This window comes from Neovison vison, chromosome 6 (genome assembly GCF_020171115.1).
Source record: "Neovison vison isolate M4711 chromosome 6, ASM_NN_V1, whole genome shotgun sequence".
Taxonomy (NCBI): Eukaryota; Metazoa; Chordata; class Mammalia; order Carnivora; family Mustelidae; genus Neogale; species Neogale vison.
In genome coordinates, this window is record NC_058096.1 from 53,972,023 (window position 1) to 53,994,680 (window position 22,658).

Genomic DNA, 22,658 nt, shown 5'->3' on the forward strand with positions numbered 1-22,658 from the left:
CTCTGGTTGAGAGTTGCTTCTGGGTCATTCTTTCCCAGAACTTTTGTCTCTCTCCGCTCTTGGGGTCAGATTAATCACTCAGATACAGAGTCAAAAGTGCTCAAGGGGAAAGCAGTAGGCATAATGGGAACTTCCCACACAAGCTGCAAGTGCAATCCAGGGAATGCTGAGGGGACACGACAGGGTACTCGGCTTCAGCTGTTACAAACCAGGAAAAGGATCAGTCACCTTTGGTTCTCAGGCGGTCACACTCAGAGACCTGTCAACTAACTCAAGGGCCAATTCTATACTTTCTAAATTTATGGAATCTCTGGAAAGGGAAGTACAGTGAGATTAAGACTTTGATCCATATGATACTAAGTTCTCATCAAAAATAAAAAATCTAGCAGAGTTATTCCTGACATTTCACCTGGTTCTTCATTGTGAATCAACATAGAGATATTAGGCCAAAGATAAACTTCATAAATTTCAACTGAGCTTTTCAAAAGAAAACACAAAATAATCTGTGCCTCTTTTTTCCCTCAGCATTGTCTTCAATCTAATACCTCTTCTCAGCATGCTGCCTTCAATCCCTCTATACAGTAAAGTAGAATTCTTTGTTCAGTGAGAGATAGTTCTGTTATTTAGAAAGTTGTCATCAAGTATAGAAATGAAGATATATATATATATATAGATGGATATATATATATATATATATTCATATTCTGGTAATATCTTCCAAAGATAACTTTCATCATCTGGGTACAACTGAAATATTACTCTAATTTTCTTCTATTCATGGCATAAGAAAAATTCCAACAGCCATATAAGTCAACAAAGTTGAAAATTTGAACAAAATCTTCTTATAGATCAGCAAGAATAAGACACTGAAAGTAAGATTCATTTTCAAGTTATTACTAAAGACTATAAATAATTTTCTGAGTTTCATAAGGAACAAATGTATACTTTCTTCTGAAAATTGGAAAATTAGCCCATTGAATATATAATTAATAAGTGATTTAGCTCATTTTCACAAATTACCCATATAATGTGCATTTGGAATAATTACCATTGTCTGACTAGAACTGTGCATTTTCTTTCCTGCTCACCAGTAATTCAACACTCTGTATAATTATAAAGGCATTTTTCTTTCCTTTTGTATTTTTTACCTTATCCTTGCCAGCTTCATTATTTGGCTTTTATTCTTGTGAAAGCAATTATTACAGATATAGACTTAAGCTACAGCAGAGTTCCTATCACTATTTGTTAGCCAAGGTTATTCTTCTACAGGGGTAATTAATGTCGAGTGATGGCTATCGAAAACTTGATGGGGAGGTTCCCTTGTCCCTGGATGGCCCTTTATCCAAGCCTTATTTTTTTTAACTGCATCATTAAGAAAATACTATTGATGTAACTCATTCCTATGTAGCAAATCTTGATGGACTCTGATTTCTGTTGCAAAACCAGAATTGGGCTAAGGGACCCTTTTCTGATTCCAGTGGCAGGGGGATGCAAACCCATGACTAAAGAAAGTTCAGATAGCCAGATATTTTGAAACTTGAATCAGTCATCTAAAGATGAAGTTTGGAGGGGCGCCTGGGTGGCTCAGTGGGTTAAAGCATCTGCCTTTGGCTCCGGTCATGATTCCAGGGTCCTGGGATTGAGCCCCACATTGGGCTCTCTGCTTAGCAGGGAGCCTGCTTCCTCCTCTCTCTCTCTCTGCCTGCCTCTCTGTCTACTTGTGATCTGTCTGTCAAATAAATAAATAAAATCTTTTTAAAAAAATAAATAAAGATGAAGTTAGAATTCATTTCCTGTAACATTGACCATGGCAGTGGTGATGTCCTACAGCAGGAATGAGTTACTGACACAGGTGGAATAAGTATGTTGACAGTGCAAAGGATATTATGTTCACCAGACTATTTTTATAATGTGGCCCTGAATGGTTTTCCTACTTCCTAAACTCCCACAATTCCAGACTTCAATTCTTAAGACTTCCCATTGCTTCTATGACATGTTCAATATCCTTCCAGTAATTTATTTTTATGCTTGAATATATCCTAATCATATTTTGTTGCTCGTAAACTACTGTCCCAACTAAAACATATATTTTATTATAATGTTAATAATAATGGTGATTTCTTAAATGTGTAAAATTCGTCTGTTTTCAAAGTACTTTCACATGCATTATCATATTTTAGCTTTATTGCAAGGTACATTATTATAATATATTTATATATGTACTATATTTATTACAGTATAATTGATATATTAGAAATGGAACATAGTTAATGTATACAGTTTGGTGAGTTTGCATTTCCCTGGTGATTAGGTGATTAGTGATGTAATCACTAATGTGATGTAATCACTTTTTCATAAACCTGTTGGCTATTTGCATATACTCATAATACTATCACCACAATACTATCACCACAATAAATATATCCATCACTTCCAAAGTTTCTTTGTTTTTTATGTGTATGATAAAAACATTTAATATAAGTCCTACCCTCTTAACAAGTTTAAGTGCAAATGCCATTGTTATCTATAGGCACTATATCATACAACAGATCTCTAGAACACATTCATCTTACATAACTATAACTTTATACTAATTGAACAAGAACTCCCCATTCCTCCTCCTCCAGTATCTGGCAAATACTAATCTATTTTCTGCTTCTGTAAGTTTGACTGTTTTAGATAACTCATATAAGTGGAATCATAACAGCATTTTTCCTTCTTTGCCATTTTATTTCACTTAGCATAACATCTTTCAGGTCCATCTATTGTTGTTGCAAATGCAACTTATAGAATGGGGGAATATTTGCAAACATATATTTATTAAGGAGTTAACTTCCAAAATATATTAGAAAGTCTTACAAATTAATAGCAAAAGAACAACAACAAAAGATTTATTTATTTATTTGACAGAGAGAGATCACAAGTAGACGGAGAGGCAGGCAGAGAGAGAGAGAGAGAGAGAAGCAGGCTCCCTGCTGAGCAGAGAGCCCGATGCGGGACTTGATCCCAGGACCCTGAGATCATGACCTGAGCCAAAGGCAGCGGCTTAACCCACTGAGCCACCCAGGCGCCCAACAACAAAAGATTTTAAAATGGGCAAAAAATTCAAGTAGATAATTCTCCAAAGAAGACATACAAATGGGCAACAGATACATTAAAAAGTGTTCAACATCATTAATAATCAGAAAAATGCAAATCAAAACTACAATAAGATATCATCTCACGACCAAAAACAAACAAACAAAAAAAGGATAAGTGTCCATGAGGAGGTTGTGGAGAAGTATGAAACTTATCCACCACTGGCAGAAATACAAAATTTCTGCTATGGAAAACACTAAGACAACTTATCAAAGATTTAGAAAAAAGAACTACCATGTGATCTAGCAATCCCATTTCTGGGTATATACCCCAAAGTGGAATTATATTTGTTCCATAATATCAGATGAACATAATAAGCCGGAGAGAAGCTAAGTAACTTAGTAAGTTCATGCTGTTAGTAAGCGACAAAAGTTGAAATCTGGTTTCCTGAAACACTCCAAAATTTTCTTAAACCATGCTTCCTTTTTTAGAATTGCAAAGTCTGCAATTTATTTCATTAAAAGTAAATCCATCAACTACAAAATCTTGTCCTGCTCAAACCAGCACTGATTGGACAAACCAATGGATGCTTAACAAAATATATTACATTTCTCTGGCTTTTAAGGCATACACCCTGACAAATACGCACTGTCTTTTCTCTTTCTATACTTTGATTTTTCCTCAAGGATCATAACAGTGAAACAATTATTGACTTAAAATGTAATATTCAGGAATTCTAGAATGAAGTCACTTTTAGAGATTCAACTTCTAAGGCAATCATAGAACTTTTGAATGTTAGGAGGACACCAAGACAATGCTTTAAGCTGACTGGAAACTTCTAACATCACAAACTAATGTTGGAGTACAATGTTGGTTCCAGTTTAATTTATCCTCTTTGAGCTCCATGGGTTTGTTTTCTGAAAAATATGTTAAAGAATGATAAATCTTATGTACTTTTTTTTTTTTTTTTTTTTTTTTATTTGTCAGAGAGAGAGGGAGAGAGAGCGAGCACAGGCAGACAGAGAGGCAGGCAGAGGCAGAGGGAGAAGCAGGCTCCCCGCCAAGCAAGGAGCCCGATGTGGGACTCGATCCCAGGACGCTGGGATCATGACCTGAGCCGAAGGCAGCTGCTCAACCAACTGAGCCACCCAGGTGTCCCAAATCTTATGTACTTTTTAAGTTTGGGTAGAATATAAGATATAATTACCTTCACGTACTTTTTACCCCCACTATTGAGTAAAAACTTGCTTGCTTGCTTTGTTCATAATAACTACACTGAAAGTCAACAATGCTTCAAAACTGCAGCTCTACTAGAGCTCTAGAGTTGTGACCCTCAGGCAAGATTAATAAATTTCTTAAAAAAAAATACACATTTTGTTTGGGGCAGAGGGGAGAAATGTGAATTTCTGTTTCATTAGGCTGTCTTCTAGGTGACATATTTTGGTGTATCAGTTAGAAATTAGTGTGAAAAATGTCTATTAAGGGGTATGCTTGGGACCAACACCTGTGGAGGAAAAAGAAAACAGGTTTTGACAGAGGAAAAAACGAAATTGCAATGCAGTCTCTCTGGAGGCTTTTGCTGACCCTGAGAGGAGTACTGAGGACGGGAGGAACCTCAGAGCTATTGGCTGTTTAAACAAAGAGGACCAAACTTTTATACTCACACATCTCTTGTCACTAAATGTTGGCCACCCCAGGAAATAGTCATGATCTTAGGCCAGGTGATACTCTTTAGTTGAGGTAGTCTCTGAAGGGAATGATAGCACCTTAGAAGGTGGGCTAAACAATCCTTATTTCTGAATAGTCTTCTAGGTGATGCATAGTAGTGTCCACCACAAATGTGTCAAGTGCTAATGAGTGAAGAAATCAAGGTCTAAGAACTGAGCATTGAATTAAGTCTAGTAGATTGGATCTAAACTATTTTCTCAGTGCAGCCTAGGGGATGTCACCCTTTAAAATCCTTCATCCTGGCTCATGGGCCACATTTTTGAGTTAGGAGTAGAGTTAGTTTCTTCTAAAACATCAGGATTGTGCAGAGGACGTATCGAAAGTTTTATGAAAATAGGGGTAGTTGCCGAGAGAGGTATCTACAGTGCCCCCAAATGGACACTGTATTGTGTAGCTTCTGTGGTGCCACATGGAATATTTTATTTTACTAATTATGCAACAGATCTTTATTTATTGCTAATTTTAGATAAGGCACTAGGTCTAGTGGTAAACTAGACCCACAATCTGTCCATCGTCCCTGATCTTATATTTCAAGAGGGAAAAAGAAATAAACAAATAAATAGTTTTATCGATTGTGGAGAGTATGGTGAAAGAAACAAAGAAAGTAATGTGATTGGCATTAAGGGAACATGATATTTCAGAACTGATGGCCAGAGAAAGCTTCATTTAATGGTTCTCTGGTAGACCAGACAAAACCTTACATAGAAGGTAACATTTGTGGCAGTTCTATATCATTTTTCTATATTTCTTGATAGAGAAAAGGAGAAAAGGAGGGAAAGGAGTAAGTGAAGAGGAAAGATTTATTGAAGATCACACATTGTGAATTATCCTTTTATACTCTATTCTTATTTTGAAGGAAATTAGAATGTATTCTATTCTACTGTCATAAAAATTTAGAAATCTTATACCTGTCTCAGGGACAGTTCAGAGAAAATTGCTAGATATAAAATTACTATATTTAAATGACTATCAGTGCTCTTGAAACTTCAATTAGCCTGAGTGGTACTCAAAGCCATGCAGCCAGGAAGCAAGATGGTGGGGAGGGGAAAGGAGTGGGTTATGCAGCTGTTTCAAGGATGTACACTTTCATAAAAATATCATGCAGAGCCCAGCATGAAATAGGTATTTAACACATGCTTATTGAAATGCATGCATATTAATACATAATTTTCTATACAAATAGTAACACCAACAAACATATGGACTCTCTACTCAGTGTAATGCTTTCCCCTATATTTTGTCATTTGAAAGAAATCGTATAATTAAAAATGATACCAACTCTTAAGGAATAAACGCATAAGCTCTGGGACCACAGAAGAATGCACAAGGAACAGTATATAAAATTCTTAATTGAATAAGCAATGCCCATAAAATTGCTCCTTTGGTGCTTTAAAAAAAACAACAACAAATAACACACAAACTTATTGGTTTGGGGAAATGAAGATAATATTATCTAGTTTATTGGGTATCATTATGGCTTATGAAACCCATTCCAATTTAGTTACATCTGCAGACCATTACAATAAACTTTATTTACCCCTCTGATGCAGATAAAATTGTGTTTCAGGAATTGTACTTTGGATAAAGAATAAAAAGTGTGTTCTAGGAGTGAGCACATGTATAACCAGTAGAGGACTGTGGTAACTAGTCTACAAATATGGTTCCCAAATGAATCAAGATTCTTGGTCTTTGTACCTTTGTGTGGTCCCCTTTCATAGTGATTCAGGGTTGGTCCTGTATAATCAAGAGAATTCAGAGGAAGTGAAGCTGAGTGACTTTTGAGATTATGTCATACCAAGCCTTGCTTAAGTTTCTTAAGATGTTCCTTCTGGAAGTCAGTTCCATGAAAGAATTCTAGCTACTGTGAGACTCCCAGGATCTACAGAGAGGTCACTTAAAGAGAGAAAAAGAGATGCTTGACTAGACCCAGTTATTCTAGCCGTTCTAACCCAAACACCAGACCTATCTTGTGTTTCTAAATTTATTAGACCTGATGGAAGAGAACTGAAAAATCCAGGTCACACCCAAAACTATGGCCCAAGACATATGGCCCCAAACAAGCCATACCAGTCATCTCCAGCCATACCAGCTGCTTCAGGTAAGGACTCCACTTTGTGGAGGGTAAGAGCCTTCCCTCCATGCCCTGACAAAATATCTGAGCCACAGGATGTTCACACAGTGCAGATAGTTGTGGTTTTAATCCACTATTAGCTTGAAATTGTTTGTTACTCCTGAAAATATACCAAAACTAAAATTTGGTACTAAAAGTAGGTTTTCCATTAAAACAGAAAAGTGAAACGTGTGCCACTGTATTTGAAACCAAATGTTGGGGGGGCAGTGTGAAGGACCTCAAGTAGACAGTGTGTGGTAGGGGAAGGATAATGAGGAAAGTGTCATTGGAGACTGGAGAACAGATAAATTGTGTTGCACTGTGATGGAAAATCTAGCAAAATTGTTGATAGAGATAGTGTAGATGTAGTAGCTTTAGAATATGTCCACAAATTCTTGGATATCCCCCTCCTTTAAGAGGTGAAGCTTAATTTTTGAATGTGTGCTAAACTTAATGACTTGCTTCTAATGAAATAAAATGGGGATGTATGATTGCAGAGATTGGATCATAAAATGAACTGTGGTTTCTCTCTTGTGCTCTCCTTTGGATTGCTTACTTGGGAGGAAGACAGCTGTGATGCTAGAAGGACTCCCAGGTTATCCTGTGATATTGACATGTTCAGTGGCAACCAGTGCTGAATGGAGGCATTCTGCCAGTAGCTGTTTGAGTGAGCCATCTGGCATGATGATCCCCCCAGGTCCAGTCATGCCTTCACATAGCTGCAACCTCTGCTGACATCTTGAGTGCAGCCACATGAAAATCCCTGAGCCAGAACCATCCATGTAAGTCACTTCCAAGTTCCTGATCCTCAGAAACTATGTGAGAAAGTAAGTTTTGTTTCATTTTTGTCTTAATATGCTAAGTTTTGAGGTAGATTCTTACACATCAGTAAAAAATGTAGAGGGAATATAAAGTAAAAGTGTGTCTATGAACTGGAGAATCTGGGTTTAGCAAGTGTTAAGGGAGAATTCTGTAAGTGCCAACTGGTTTCTTTTATTTGTATAAAATGAAATATAGTTATAGAGAGATGAATTAAAGAAGAAACTCATCACTTTTCAATCTGAATATTGAAGATATGTAAAAGAGCTATAGCTAGCTTCAGATATCAAAGATTCCCAATGTGAGAAATGGCCTCAAAACAAGGATTTAATCCAGGTCAATATGATCTCTGTGCCATAATTGGATAAAATTTACAGGTACAGGTAAAGTGTATTTTGCATGTACATAGGATGTGGGTTTTATGGCCAAAGAGCTGACTGGTAGACTGCATTGTCACAAAGATGGCAACAATATTATCTCCAAAACCACAAACTTCTTCTGAAACATGACCTTTCTAATTTGTAATCAAGGGGTGACATTTATTTCTCCACCACCTGGAGTTGACTGAGTTGAGTGTGAGAACCATGGCATACAAATACAGTGGGAGGGATGTTGCATTGGTCCTGGGTGAAGCCCTTGGCTGGTTAGGCATCTTCCTTCTCCAGTCTCTTGGGTGCCAGACACCATGTAAGAAATATGTTTATCTGAAACCACCATGCTATAAGAAATACAAGCTATGTGGAAAGGTCCTACAGGATGGCACATTATGTGGAGAAGCCAAGAACCACTGAAGTACCTGTTGTGTGAATAAGAACCTATCTTAGAAGTAGATACTCCAGCCCCAAACAACCCAGATAAGATGTAGCACCTACCTGAGCTCATCTCTATTTCCTGACCTAAAAATGAATCAGATAAAATGGTTATTTTAAAATACAAAGCGAAGATTAATTTGTTAAATAGCAATAGTAATTCCACATGACATTTGGATGATGCTCTTGAAGAAAACACGAAACAAAACCAGTGACTTGATTCTGGCAACTAAATTACAGTAGAAGTGATGGAATGCCACTTTGGACATTCAGTTATAAAAAGGCTATGATTTCCATGCTGGTGTGTTCTCCCACTCTCTTTCATTTTCTCTCTCTCTGAGAGAAACCAGCTACCATGTTGTGAGTCTGCCTTGGAAAGAGAAAGGCCAACTGTTATGTCATGATGACACTCAGGTTACCAATGAAGTTCTCCATATGACAAGGAAATGAGGCCTGAAACCAACCATGTAAGGAAACCTGGAGGATCTTCTGAGGCCTGCCAGTAGTCACCTCAGTGAGTGCAGAAATAAATCCCCACCTTTACCCCTCCTCCCCCTGTTGAGCCTTGAGACAGCTTGCACCTCAGTAAACAGCTTGAATGAAATCTTCAGCCAGCTATGCTGCTTCTGGATTGCTGAACCACAGAACTGATGGGTTAATAAATGTATGTTGTTTTAAACAAATAAGTTTGGGGTGATTTGCTATGCACCAATAGATAACTAATACAATTCTCTTCTGTCTTAGACCTTTTTTGTTTTCTGTTGAGAGGTCTCTTCTCCAGTTATTTCTCATTTTACTTTAATCTGTCTTTTCCTCTGCCTGCTTTTAGGAATTTTACCTTTTCCTACTCTTTTAGGAAAAGGTAAAATGTGTCAGGTACAATTTTCTCTGTATTTATCTTACCTGAGGTTCATAGTTATTCTTGAATTATTGTTCTCATAACTCTCTAATGATTTAGAAAATTTCAGCCACGTCTTTCCACATATTGTTTCTCTTTCTGAGACGTCAATTACATATATGGTAGAACCTCTCACTGTATCTTTAGGCTTATCATGTTTGATTTGTGCTTTTTCCATCACCTTTATTCACTTCTTTCTCTATATAGTGTTCTGACATATCTTCCTTCTTATTGATGATATCCTTAGGTATTTGTAATCCATTGTGAAGCCTACCATTTGCATTCTTAATTTTGATTACTGTGTTTTTCAGTGCCTAATTTTGCATTTTCTTAAATACTATTTCTTTTCAGAAGCTCTCAATTGTATCTGTTTCTTTGAAAATATTCAGAATACTTATATTAAAGTCATTATGTAACTCCATTATCTGAAACATATTTAAGATATTATTTTAAAGTCATTGTATAACGCCATTACTTGAGCTCTTTTTGTGGCTGTCTCTAATATTTATATTCTTTCTTTCCTTTTTTTTTTAAGCAATCCCTCTGCCCAACATGGGGTTTGAACTCATAACCTGAGATCAAGAGTCACAGGCTCTACCAACTGAGCTAGCCAGAAACTCCTATATATTTTTTTTCCAATTTATTTATTTTCAGAAATCCTATATTTTCCTTAAAAAAAATCTTTTTTCCCATGTGGCTGATTGTTTTAGTGTTAATAAATATAGTGTTAATATAAATTATGTATAATTAAGATAATATTACGTATTTTCTACCTCTAAAGGGATATATGTCCAAGACTAATAACTTGCCAGGAGCTTAATCTGATTATAAGAAGTAAGATTTCTTGAAGTTGTACTTCTTTGCTACAGAAGTTGCCATTTCTAAAAATGATATGGTCTATACTCCTAGAGTATAACCCTTACTATTGTATTTATAGGCATTGCTTATTGGTATCTTCTGAACTCTAGGTCTTGTCACTTCTAGCCTCATGGGATTATCAAGTTTGATCAGCCTCTCAACTTCTCACTTGCATTTAACATTTTCCAAATACTAGGTTCTTCTTTCTTTTTTTTTCTTCTTTGGTAACTTATATTCATAATTTTTCAGTGCCTTGTTATCTTCTTGGTAACTTCAAGTAGATTTTTTAAATGTACTTTGATTAGTTTTTCTATATATTCATGGTGGGAGAATTGATCAATATTTCCTAATCACCATGCCAGAAGTAGATATTCCTTCACACAATTTTTTTTCTCTCAAGTAAGAGAAAATTCATTTACTTTGTAGGAGCTGCTCCTTTTTTTTTTTTTTTAGAGAGAGAGAAAAGATAAAAAGTATGTGTGTGTTTTTCGTTCTGGCAAATCTCTTTTGATAAGGAGGTATCTATGCTTATATTTTATCCCTGTTTATTGTTATGTCTTCTGTTATATCACCATCTTTATTACAATTTGGTTGAACTAGGTAGAGGTTACATTGATGTGGGTGCAGAAGATACATGGGAAAAATCTGTACCTTCCCCTAAATTTTGCTGTGAAGCTGAAACTGCCCTAAAAATATGAAGCCTTAATAATAATAATCATCATCATCATAATAAAACTTTGTTGAACTCTGTATCTTAACCATATTTGGGGAAAATATCCTGTTTCTCTTCAGTATAAAGATAATAGTAGTGATCTATGATACAGTAAGAGGTCACCTGCCATGGGAAAATGGATTTGTGATTATGCTTCTCTGCTCAAATTCAGAACCATAAAAGATATTAAATCAGAAACACTGGTGGACTGAAAGTAACAGACTTCTTGAGATGCTGAAAAGCTGAAAACAGGAATATACTATTCACTCAGGGTCACCTTAGCATTATCTTTTGTGGTTAGTTGTTTTTCTGGGTGAGGATGTGGCCTTGCTGATACTCAGTATGGTTCAAGCCTCAGAAGAGCCTTGAGTTTGTAAATATTTCCTTAAATAGAAGCCCATCAATTATGTATAAGCTCTTTCTAGACAATGGCCAAATAAATAAAGGGATTTTGAACTAACAAGAAATAGAAATTCTTTGAACCCCCAAAGGTGTTCCTCATGCCAAATCTTGTGGCCTATTCTCAACCTCTTGTCTTACCAAAGTCTCTGCTACTGAGCCTAAACAAGGTGGTTTCACATGGCTTTTAATATGTCTCATTTTCCTATTCTCCTCTTATCACTCTCTACTCTTTTGAGACTCCCTTACTAGTTTGTACTTCTCTGGCACCATGCCTCAGGATTTGGATTTCAGTTCTCTTTGTTTCGCTATCTGTATTCTCTCTTTGGGTAATTTCATTCTGTCTCATGTCTTGAAATATTTAATGTAGAATTCCGAAACCTAGACCAAATCTACTAAAAATTTTCCCTTGAAACCCAAATTTATATATCTTGCTCACTGCTTGTGTAAAAAGAACATATCAAACACAAATGACCGAACCAGAATCATATCTTTACATATATCCCTGACTCTTGCTAAAATTATTCTTCCCCAAGTATTCTCCATCATCATGAATGTTTCCATTAGTCACTCAGCTGCTTAGGCTTATGAATCATCCTCAGTTTATTTCTGTTGTGAATATGCCACATCTAGTTAATCTGTCTGTCCCACTACCTTGCTTTATTTCCTTACATTTTGATTGAATCTAGCAAACACTATAAATTCTTCCATTGCTACTACCATAATTCAACTCTCTGTCATCTATTTTCTTGAGTACAATCTCGTTATTTGGGCTCCCTGCTTCCACGTCTACTGCCATAGTTCAGTCTCCATATACCTTCTGGAAAAACTGGGGGTTTTTTTGTTTGTTTGTTTGTTTCTTCATTTGTTTGTTTTGGAATGAGCATTGACAAAAATTAACAGTATCTCACACTATTTGTATCCCTTCAACAGATTCCACATTGAAAGCTGAAAAATTCAGATTCTTTTGTGTAAATAATGAAGCTTTACAGATCTGCCTGCTGCATAACTCTGACATAATCTTCTACTGTTTTTCTTGCTTTACTATGTTCTAGCTACTTTGACATTAATTTTGAGTCTTAAACAAACAAGCTTTTTCTTGCCTTAAAGTCCTGCTGTTGCCTTTGCCTAGAATATTCTACTTGCAAATTTTCACAGGGTTGATCTCCTTTCATTACTCAGATCTTTTTTTATTTATTAAATTGATTTATTTATTTTCAGAAAAACAGTATTCATTATTTTTTCACCACACCCAGTGCTCCATGCAATCCGTGCCCTCTCTAATACCCACCACCTGGTACCCCAACCTCCCACCCCCCGCCACTTCAAACCCCTCAGATTGTTTTTTTAAAAAGTAAACTGTTCAACATGCAGTTCAATGACCAGATATTGCTAGGGAAGGAGCCAAAGGGAAAATTCTGGACATGGTCCATATCTTGAACTCCATGATAAACATGCAAAAATATGAACAAAAGTGATAGAGAAATGCCTGTAAGATTACATGATTTTTACACACATTTTTGTGTGTATTTATACTTCATTAAAGGGTTAAAAAAGAAATTAAATTATTGAGAAGTCTTTCATTATCACCTATTTGAATGATCTGCCTAATCCCACCCACTTGAGTCTCTCTATCCCATTACTCAGGATTATTTCCTTGATTGAAATTAACACTTCCAGAAATAACCCAATCTATTTAAATGTTTTGTGTTTATTCTATGCCTTCACCAGATAAAATATAAGATGCTCAGGACATGCTTTTTTCTTGTTTTTTTTCACAATTACATTTCTAGGACCTTGAGCAGTACCTGGGACATAGAAGGAGAAAAATAAGTGTTTGAATGAACAAAAACAAGGGCTTACCTTATTTTGCTCATTTTGTCACTGTACAATATTTAAATAACATATGGAGGGACACAGCCACCTTGGTTAAACTCTTAAGAACTGTGGTCACAATCCATTAATTCTCTCTGTTCCCTAAACAAGGAAAAAAATGTTACATGATATTTGCTAGGAGATCTGCATAATATCACTTTCTTTAGAAATATCTTCTCCTCTTTCTTAGTATCGCTGATTGAAATTCTTTTCATTTTCTTCTGATAATTTTCCTTTTGAAGTTTCTTACAAACCCCTACTGTCTCAGATAGATATTATCTCTCTTTTCAGTCTCTCTCATGAACATTCTTCCTCCATCCTGTCTGTGTTAAACATATCTGGGTCTTGAATACTTCTGACTTAAGAAACTTCTTGAGAGGAGAAAAGAGCCCATGTTTATCTCTTTGTCTCTAGCTCCTCATAGTGCTGTCTGCATATTATTTTTAGTAAATATTTTAATCAAATTTCCACTAAAATATCTCAGGCAGATTGCTAAAAGTTAAGACCATTTATGATTAGGAGACAGTAAATAGATCATTTTGAAGAAGAAGATGTAATTAAGTAAAGAAGTCTTCAGTGCAAAGTCCTCCTGACTTCTTTCCTTATTTATTGTCTCAACTCTTCCAGTCAATTCCCATATCAACATTTACTAAATCCACAAGACTGATCATGACTCTACTGCCTAAAATACGTCAGTGGATGAACTCTGCCTTAGAATGAAATAGAAGTTTCTTAAAATGTCATACACGTGTTGGCTTCTGCAGCCTCCATACCACCCCCACTCCACCTCACTATTCACATAGCCTCAGAATATGTCACGTTCACTTTATGCTGGTAGAATGTTGCATTATGCACAGGGGTACTGTTACTTCCTTTACCCATCTGGATTAGTCACTTTATTTTTCAATATTTAATTCAAGTGTTACCTCCTCAGAAAAATACTCCCCAACTTTTTAAAATTCAATCAAGTGCTCTTATGTTGTACTGAAACAGTCTTGGGCAAAATCCCATCATAGGCCTGCTACAGTAATTGTTTTATTTTTTTTTATCACAGGATTATGATTCTTCCCTCTGAAAAGGACTCTGGTTTGTTTGCCTCCATACCCCTGATACAAATCAGAGTGTTTGGAAATTAATTTGGTATTAAAATTTCTGGCAAATAAGTGGGTGAATGAACAAATGAATGGATGGATGGATGTACTGATGGATGAATAATACAGTCTTAGTTTGGGAGGATAGGTACAATTGCTTTCTCTTTAAGAAAAAAAAATGAGCGTATTATTCTTGGAAACTTACTACTACTATTTCTCATACTGATTTTGACAAATAGGAAGTAATATATTTAGATGATGAAAATATACTGTGAGGGAGAGTCAACCTAACATGAATGACCTGGAGACTATATAATTAGTTTAGGGGCTCTGGGAGATGAATGTTTAATGCACTCAATTGCTTAGTCATTCTCTTTGCATTGTCATTTATCACTGTCATTCCTATGTCTGGTAGATATTATAGATGCAAAGAAAAGAGGAGATATTGTGGCATACTCAATGTCAAATGCGTATTTTGAGCTCACGTTACTGTCTCAGCAAAGACTGTCAAATGTTGGGTATTCTTGGTCGGTGTTGCTCCCCTAACCCATGAGGACTTTGCTTTCCTTGGGCAGGATGCCAGTTTGACACAAAACAAAGTAGAAATGCATAGTGCTGAAAGATATTTGGGGCATTGCCCCCTGAAAGCCCTACCTCCTATGTGCTGGGCTTGCATGACATTATACTAGGGCATTCCAGAGAATGGAAATATCATAGCTGGCTTGTAGCCTAGATGATGACTTATTCACAATAATATTTCAAGGAGAATTTTGCCAGGGATGCAAAGAAACCCATGGCCAACCATTTTCTAAGTGACCTCTTTTCCTAGAGCTTTGATACCTAGCAGATTTTAGGCAAGAATTCTATTTATGAAACAGTTTGAGTATATATCCTAGGATATCAGAAACCAAAGGTTATAGTAGAAAATATAATTAAACACTAAATTAATATTGCCAAAATTGTACAAACTCAAATAATAATCTCAGTGAGTATTTGGGGCATACATAGCAGGAAAACAATGCAAGTATATAAACGTGGTAGAAAATGTAGAGAAGAGAAAAAGATATTTCTAGGGAGAGCTATTTGAGAATAATTTAGTCACAGGAAGGATCACACAGCATTGGCAGCCATCAGTAACTGACCTTCAGCAATCATAATAGCATGATTTCACTGGATTCAGTTCCTTGGTGGAAAAGATCTGGGGAAACTCATATATCTCATGTATCTCCACAGGGAACTGATTATAATTTTTCTTACAAGTGTAGATTTAGACATCACTATCAGCAAAATCTTTAGCCAGCCTCACTAAACCCTGCCTTAAAAAAGAACTTAAACTGCCTTGATACTTGGTGTATGTAGTTGTTCTGAAGGGGCCATACATATCTGAAAATAGGAAAATCTGAAAATAGGAATTAAAGTTCCATTATCCAGTGTGGGAAAATTAGGTGACAGTGTTGCGGTAAAGAAGTAAAGAGTTAACATATAGAATAGGCACAGTGCCTGGTTCGTATTAAGAGCCATTCCGGCTCCAGAGATTATTCTACAGTTTTTGTTTTGAGTCTTCGTTTTATCTCAATGTGCTTTATATAACACAGAATAACTAAGTGCCTTTGTGACTTAATTTATAAAAATATATTTATATGTTGCCTTATTTGATAGGATTGTTTCACATATACTATCTCAAGAAATAATGATCACTTGAGGCAACAGCTGTCAGCCTGTTACTCAGAAAAAGACAATATTTATTGAACTGCTACTATGTGTATCATGAGGCCTCCTGCAAGAAGAAAGAGATAAGCTATCTAGTTTTATCTCTCAAGTTTTTATAGTAAAAAATTAAATAAATAAAAATGAATTATTAACCCATTTTACAGAAAAAAAAACTGAAGCTCAGGGAGATGGTAGTGCTCAATCTCAAATAAAAATAATAATAAACGTCAACTATGAAATTCCCATGGAAAGTAAAAGGATAAGGGCTTTACTTCAAAAAGAGAAGAAAAATGTGTCTCAGTGAGCAAGGAAAGAAAGATAGAAGAGAGTAAAGAGAGTAAGAGGAAGCCAATAATGATCTTTTAGGAGAAATGCATTAAGAAGGACTAGAAATTGAAATAATAACATTACCATCATACATGGGTCCTATTCTAGTTTCTCTTCTCCTGACTTCTTCCCTTTTTCTTATTAAAAAAATAAATAAAGCGTATCATTTTCTAATTCTAGTCCTGTCATTTTCTGAACTACTACAAAATTCAAAGAAACTGAACATTCTACGAAGGCAGAAAATAGATCAATTCCTAAGAGGGAAGCAATTGCCCCAGGATCCTTCTCTTGAAAATCTTTTTTTATCATTGGGATGGATTTTCTCTATGTCCTCAAAGCCATTCTATGAAGAAAAGCTCCCAATAACATTTAAGAAAAGACAATATTATCCCAATATTAACTGTGGATTCATTACTATACTTTTAGTCCATAATGTTTGAAGCATCAATTATCTCTTTTGTGAGAAAAAGAGTGAATTTATGACCCATGACAGCAAAGACAATCGTTTTCCTTTCAGAGCCATCTGCACAAATTTATTTCCCTGACTGGATTCTTTAATTGTGCTTCTTAATCAGATCTGTTCAGACCCTTGAATTCTCTCAAGTCCCTGTGCTTTCTCAACCCCACCCTCCCCTCCCCAACAGGCAATCAATAATCACTACATTGTATGCCTTTTCTTTGTAAAAACATTAATGCCAAAATCTCCGTGCAAGAATTTCTGAGTATTGTGCTCTGCAGGGGGCCTTTCCTATTGCTTTTACTCTTCCAGAACATCCTCTCAGCAACTTAGGCTAATTATCTATATAGCCTTTACACGTAAAACTTCAAAATATATTTTGCAGAAAAAAAATGTTCATAATTGTCCAATGGAAATTTAGAACTTAATCTTTTCATACAAACATTATGCTCTTAGTGTTAAATTACGAATCACTTAATAATCAGAGAACTTATGATTCTAATGTGATTAACAGTTAAAAACCCATTCTTGTAGATTATTTTTTTCTAAATTAATTAAATAAAGAAGTGAGCTGTAAGGTAGTACATTGGGATATAAAATGAAAACGGTAGAACTTCTGTTTCTACCTACTCTTTTATTTAAAAAAATAAATGTAATTTTAAACTCACTCTTATATATGAATTGGCAGTCATTCCTTGGCTTATTTTATTTGTCACTAGTGATATATGCATAATACCATGGCAAGCATAGGAATGACATTAATGTGGTTAATTTGATAAAAACAAGATCTTTAAGTAGCAAAACTATTGTAAAACTGTAATGTTATCAAGTGTGATCATGAAAATAATTTGTAGTACGTAAATCTTCATAAACTAACTCATAACAAAGATCATAGAAGCATTGTCAGATTTAGAGATGAGTTCTTTTATTTCCTTTACAAAAAGATGAGGTTTTTTTAAGTATTTGACCTTTACAATAACAAGTGACTACTGCTAGGACTCTATTAAAAATGTACTTAATGTGTCCCTTTTAGTTAGTTAAAGGGACATATTACTGATGGAAAAATGTTTAACCAAAAATTTCAAAAATTACTGAAAAGTATTTCACTGTAAATTGTATTTAGTGAAAACAAAGAGGCCTTTTGTTACTTTATTTAAATACAATTTAAAAGTATTTCTGAAACATTTATTTCTTTGTATCTTTCTTTTTAAAAATGTTCTATCTGTATTTCTAATCAACATGAAAATAGTTTTCAAATGTATAGACAAATAGCACGAGAGCAATTATTTTTGACTGATAAGATTGTATAATCACAAAAAAAGTGGAGAAAAAAATTTATATATGTGTCATATATCAACGCTGTGACTTAATTTACTTGCTCAGCTCCACAATGCTTCCTTTTTTTTTTTCTTTTTTTTTATTTGAATTCAATTTAGTTAACACACAGTGTATTATCAGTTTCAGGGATAGAATACAGTGATTCCTCAGTTGCATAAAACACCCAGTGCTCATTACTTCAGGTGTCCTCCCTAAAGCCCATCACCCGATTATCACATACCCCCACACCTCCCCTCCAGCAACCCTCAGTTTGTTTCCTACAATTGAGAGTCTCTTATGGTTCGCCTCCCTCTCTGTTTTTATCTTATCTTGTTTTTTCTTCCCTTCCCCTATGTTCATCTGTTTTGTTTATTAAATTCCACGTGTCAGTGAAATCATATAGTACAATGCTTCTTAAGTGCAGGTTGGTGTAAAACTCAATTGTCTTGACATCTAAACCTCAGTTTCCATCCAGAATGTCCTTCACAAGCCTGTATGATGTGGCACTTACGCCTGTCCAGCCTAATCACTTAATATCCTAGGCATTCTGAACTGCTTACAGTACCTACTATACTCCATGAACTCTCTTTCTACATCTTTGCATCTGCCATGTTGTTTTTTCTTTTCAATTCCATGCCCTTCCCGCAAACCCTTGTTGTTTTTCCAAATTCATCATGCAAAGATTCAGCTCAGGCATTATCCCTTTTAGAACCTTAAAAGATCTAGGGAGGCCTGGGTGGCTCAGTTGCTTAAGCAACTGCCTTTGGCTCAGGTCATGATCCCAGTATCCTGGGATCGAGTCCCACATTGGGCTCCTTGCTCAGCGGGAAGCCTGCTTCTCCCTCTGCCTCTGCTGCCACTTGGCCTGCCTGTGCTCTTTCTCTCTCTATCTGGCAAATAAATAAATAAAATCTTTAAAAAAAAATAGAACATTAAAAGATCTATATGATGAAATAACAAAAACAAGTTCTAGCAATATTGTCTAAACTTTCATTTTATAAATAATGGCCCAAATAAGTTGTGTGCCCAAAGTGAGCCAGTAACCTAGTCACATAACCCAGGAATTTTTTGACTGTTCCTCACTAGTTTCCAGCTCTGATAAAATCAGCGATCAATAAAAATTAACTATTTTATATCCAGTTACTTATTACAAATGTCTTAGTGTTATTTGTTCCTAAAATTAATTATAGTAAACAGATTAGATTGTTTTCCAATTAAAGTACTAGACATATTTTAATTTTATGGCTTATTAGATATTTCTTGCAACATCTTTAAAGGGTGATTTATATCTATCTTATTTATACAGAAGCAAATCAAAGATATTGAAGGAATATATTTAATAATCCAGGGCAAACCTGAATAAGTGCAAGGAATGTTTTATAGGTTAAATGGGGCCTAATTCATCTATCATAAAACAAATATAGTTCTGTTTTCTGAGCAGATCAGAAGCATTTTTTACTGGATAGGATTTTGTAATGGGGGATTTCAAAATGCAATACATCTTAGAGAATATTTTCCAAGATAAGAAAAGTTCCAGTTTTGAGTTCCAGGTAGATAAGTGTGTTTGTCCCAATTATACCTTCACCTGATCCTTCTTTAACTCCCAAGTGGTTGGAATTTGATCGTCAAAAGGTTATAGCTAGTACTTTGATTAAAATATGACTTTTAAGTTTTAATTTGATGCTGCCTTTTATTAGGTAAGTATAGTTAAATACATTAAAATTCTCGCTTTTAAACTAGTAATAGCTAGGTAGCAGGCATAAGATTTTAGCCAAACAATAGGCTATTCTTTGGTGACTTTATATACCTGAGCTCCACTGAACCTTATATAACTGAATTCAATTCTTTTTGATCAAAGTCTCAAATTTAATCTTGTCTTAATTTTCTAGGTAATAAGTTCAGTTTTTTTGGGTAAACCCTTATGTAACTATTCAATCAATTGTGGATATTCTGAAATAGTCTTCTCTCTCTCTCTTTTTTTCCTTTTCATTGGGGTGATTCAAGTTTGATGATTGGGGGTTAGGATAGCTTATGTATTGCCCTGACATAATGGCAAAATTATTTTCTACCACTGTTTTCCATCTGTATGAACCTCTATCAAGAGTAACTCATTCTGGGGCGCCTGGGTGGCTCAGTGGGCTAAGCCACTGCCTTCGGCTCAGGTCATGATCTCAGGGTCCTGGGATCAAGTCCTGCATCGGGCTCTCTGCTCAGCAGGGAGCCTGCTTCCTCCACTCTCTCTGCCCGCCTCTCTGCCTGCTTGTGATCTCTGTCTGTCAAATAAATAAATAAAATCTTAAAAAAAAAAAAAAGAGAGAGAGAGAGTAACTCATTCTGCTTGGTCTCCATCATTGCATGCTGGCCTGTACTACTAATGTCCATGATCTTCCCATGACCTCTGGTAACCATGTCTATGCTTCATTGTACATCCACGTATCTTTGGTTCTGCTCGCTTGTTCTCAGCCAATACCATACTCTATAAGTTGACCTAGGGAACTTTCATAGAAACTCCAGATAACAATGGAATGTAAGAGCCTTCCAAATCTGACCCAATGCCCATTCCTTTTGGTTCTACCTATCCATTGTTAAAATAACTATTCTATCAGAGTCTGATTTCTCTACACTACAGACTGGGAAGAGAGATGCAAATCCCATCTTTATCAAACCCCACTAAATGTATTCTCACAACCACCCTTTGCAATCTGCCCTTGAGAAATTGTTAGGTCCTTTCTATGGGACCAAAGAAACATGTAAAACTCTAGTCATATCTCTTTCAAAACTCTTTCTCCTTCTGCTAGGTTCTACTGTTTTCTCCATTTACTGTAGCAGGAAAATGTGTTCTTATATAATTCACACATTTTTATTTCTGATGTAATTTAAGTTGTAATCTTTCTGTTCTGAGATTGCTAGTCTTTTAACATCATGAAGCCCCAAATCCTATTGTCTATAAAAATTCCAGTATTTGCAATGGAGATTCTCAACATCCCAAATCAGTTCATGTTTAAAAAAAATATTCAGAAATTCAATTGACTTCTTTGTTTTAATCTGTGTCAACTCTCCCCAGAAGGAGCGAATGCTACTGATTGACAGGGAAAATGGCCTCAGGACCATGAGAAAACTTGAGTCTCTGTAAGAAAAAAAAAAAGAAGAAGAAAAAGAAGGAGGAGGAGGAGGAGGAAGCGGGGCGGGGGGGAAGAAGAAGTAAGAGAGTGAGGAGGTGGAGGAGGAGGAGAAGAAGAAAGACCTCAGTTATTCTCTAAAATATTACTAAATTAAGTGAAATCTTAGCATCATTTGCAAATTGAGTATTCTCTTGGCAAGTAAAGTACATATTTTTCCGGGTGGAGATAAAATCGAACAAAGTATCTCAATTATTATCAGAAATAATAAAATACATTATTGACAAAAATAATGGTACCTACCTCTATTGCCAAAGAGTTTTTAGATCTTGTGTTCACACCAAATAAGATAGAACATTTATAATGCTACTTCTGTGAGATCCAGCTAAACTATCTATAAGCCAGCAGAATTAGTGGGTAAAGTTCTTAACATTTCAAGAATATATTCTGATCTACAGTTTATCCAAATCTAGGTAATAATATGCCTGACAATGTATGCAAGTATTCTATTCTTAAAACTTAAATTCTGTTCTATTCTTAAAATAGGACAACAAATTTTATTACAGTCAAATGGTATAATATGAAACTTTCAAAAGCATACTTATTTTGAGTGATATAAATAAAACTGAATTCTAGTGCAGTAAATGAATCCAATAAGTTCCCCCAATACAATGATTGGATTTAAAATTAAACACAGTACTTTAACAGTATAAGTTACATCTTATGCTTCTGTATTACACCTACATTTTAAGATTTAAATGTGAGATCAGCATGACCAATGCTCTGACGATGTGGCTTTTAATTTTTAAGCAGAGTGTACAATGTTATTGAACACACTTTTCATTTGTAGCATACCACCAATTTATCACTAATTGCACATATCCTTTTACAAAAGAAGAAATTGAAAATTGATCTTATATGACTGTATTTTCCCATGGAGTGACAATTTTACTGCAGATATCAAGTTTCCCTGACAGACTTTGATATATATCTTAATATTATGTGGCCATCGGTTATGTTGTCTGTCTTGGTGATAAGCAATCTGAATTGGAAATGAGCCAGCTTTCTTATCATTATTAAGAGATTCCTTAATTAGCCTGCAGCTGTGGTCAATACTGGCATTCACATTTCTTAAAGAAACTTTTTTTTAAGATTTTATTTATTTATTTGACAGAGAGAGATCACAAGCAGGCAGAGAGGCAGGCAGAGAGAGAGAGGAGGAAGCAGGCTCCCTGCTGAGCAGAGAGCCCGATGTGGGACTCGATCCCAGGACCCTGAGATCATGACCTGAGCCGAAGGCAGCGGCTTAACCCACTGAGCCACCCAGGCGCCCCTTAAAGAAACTTTTAAA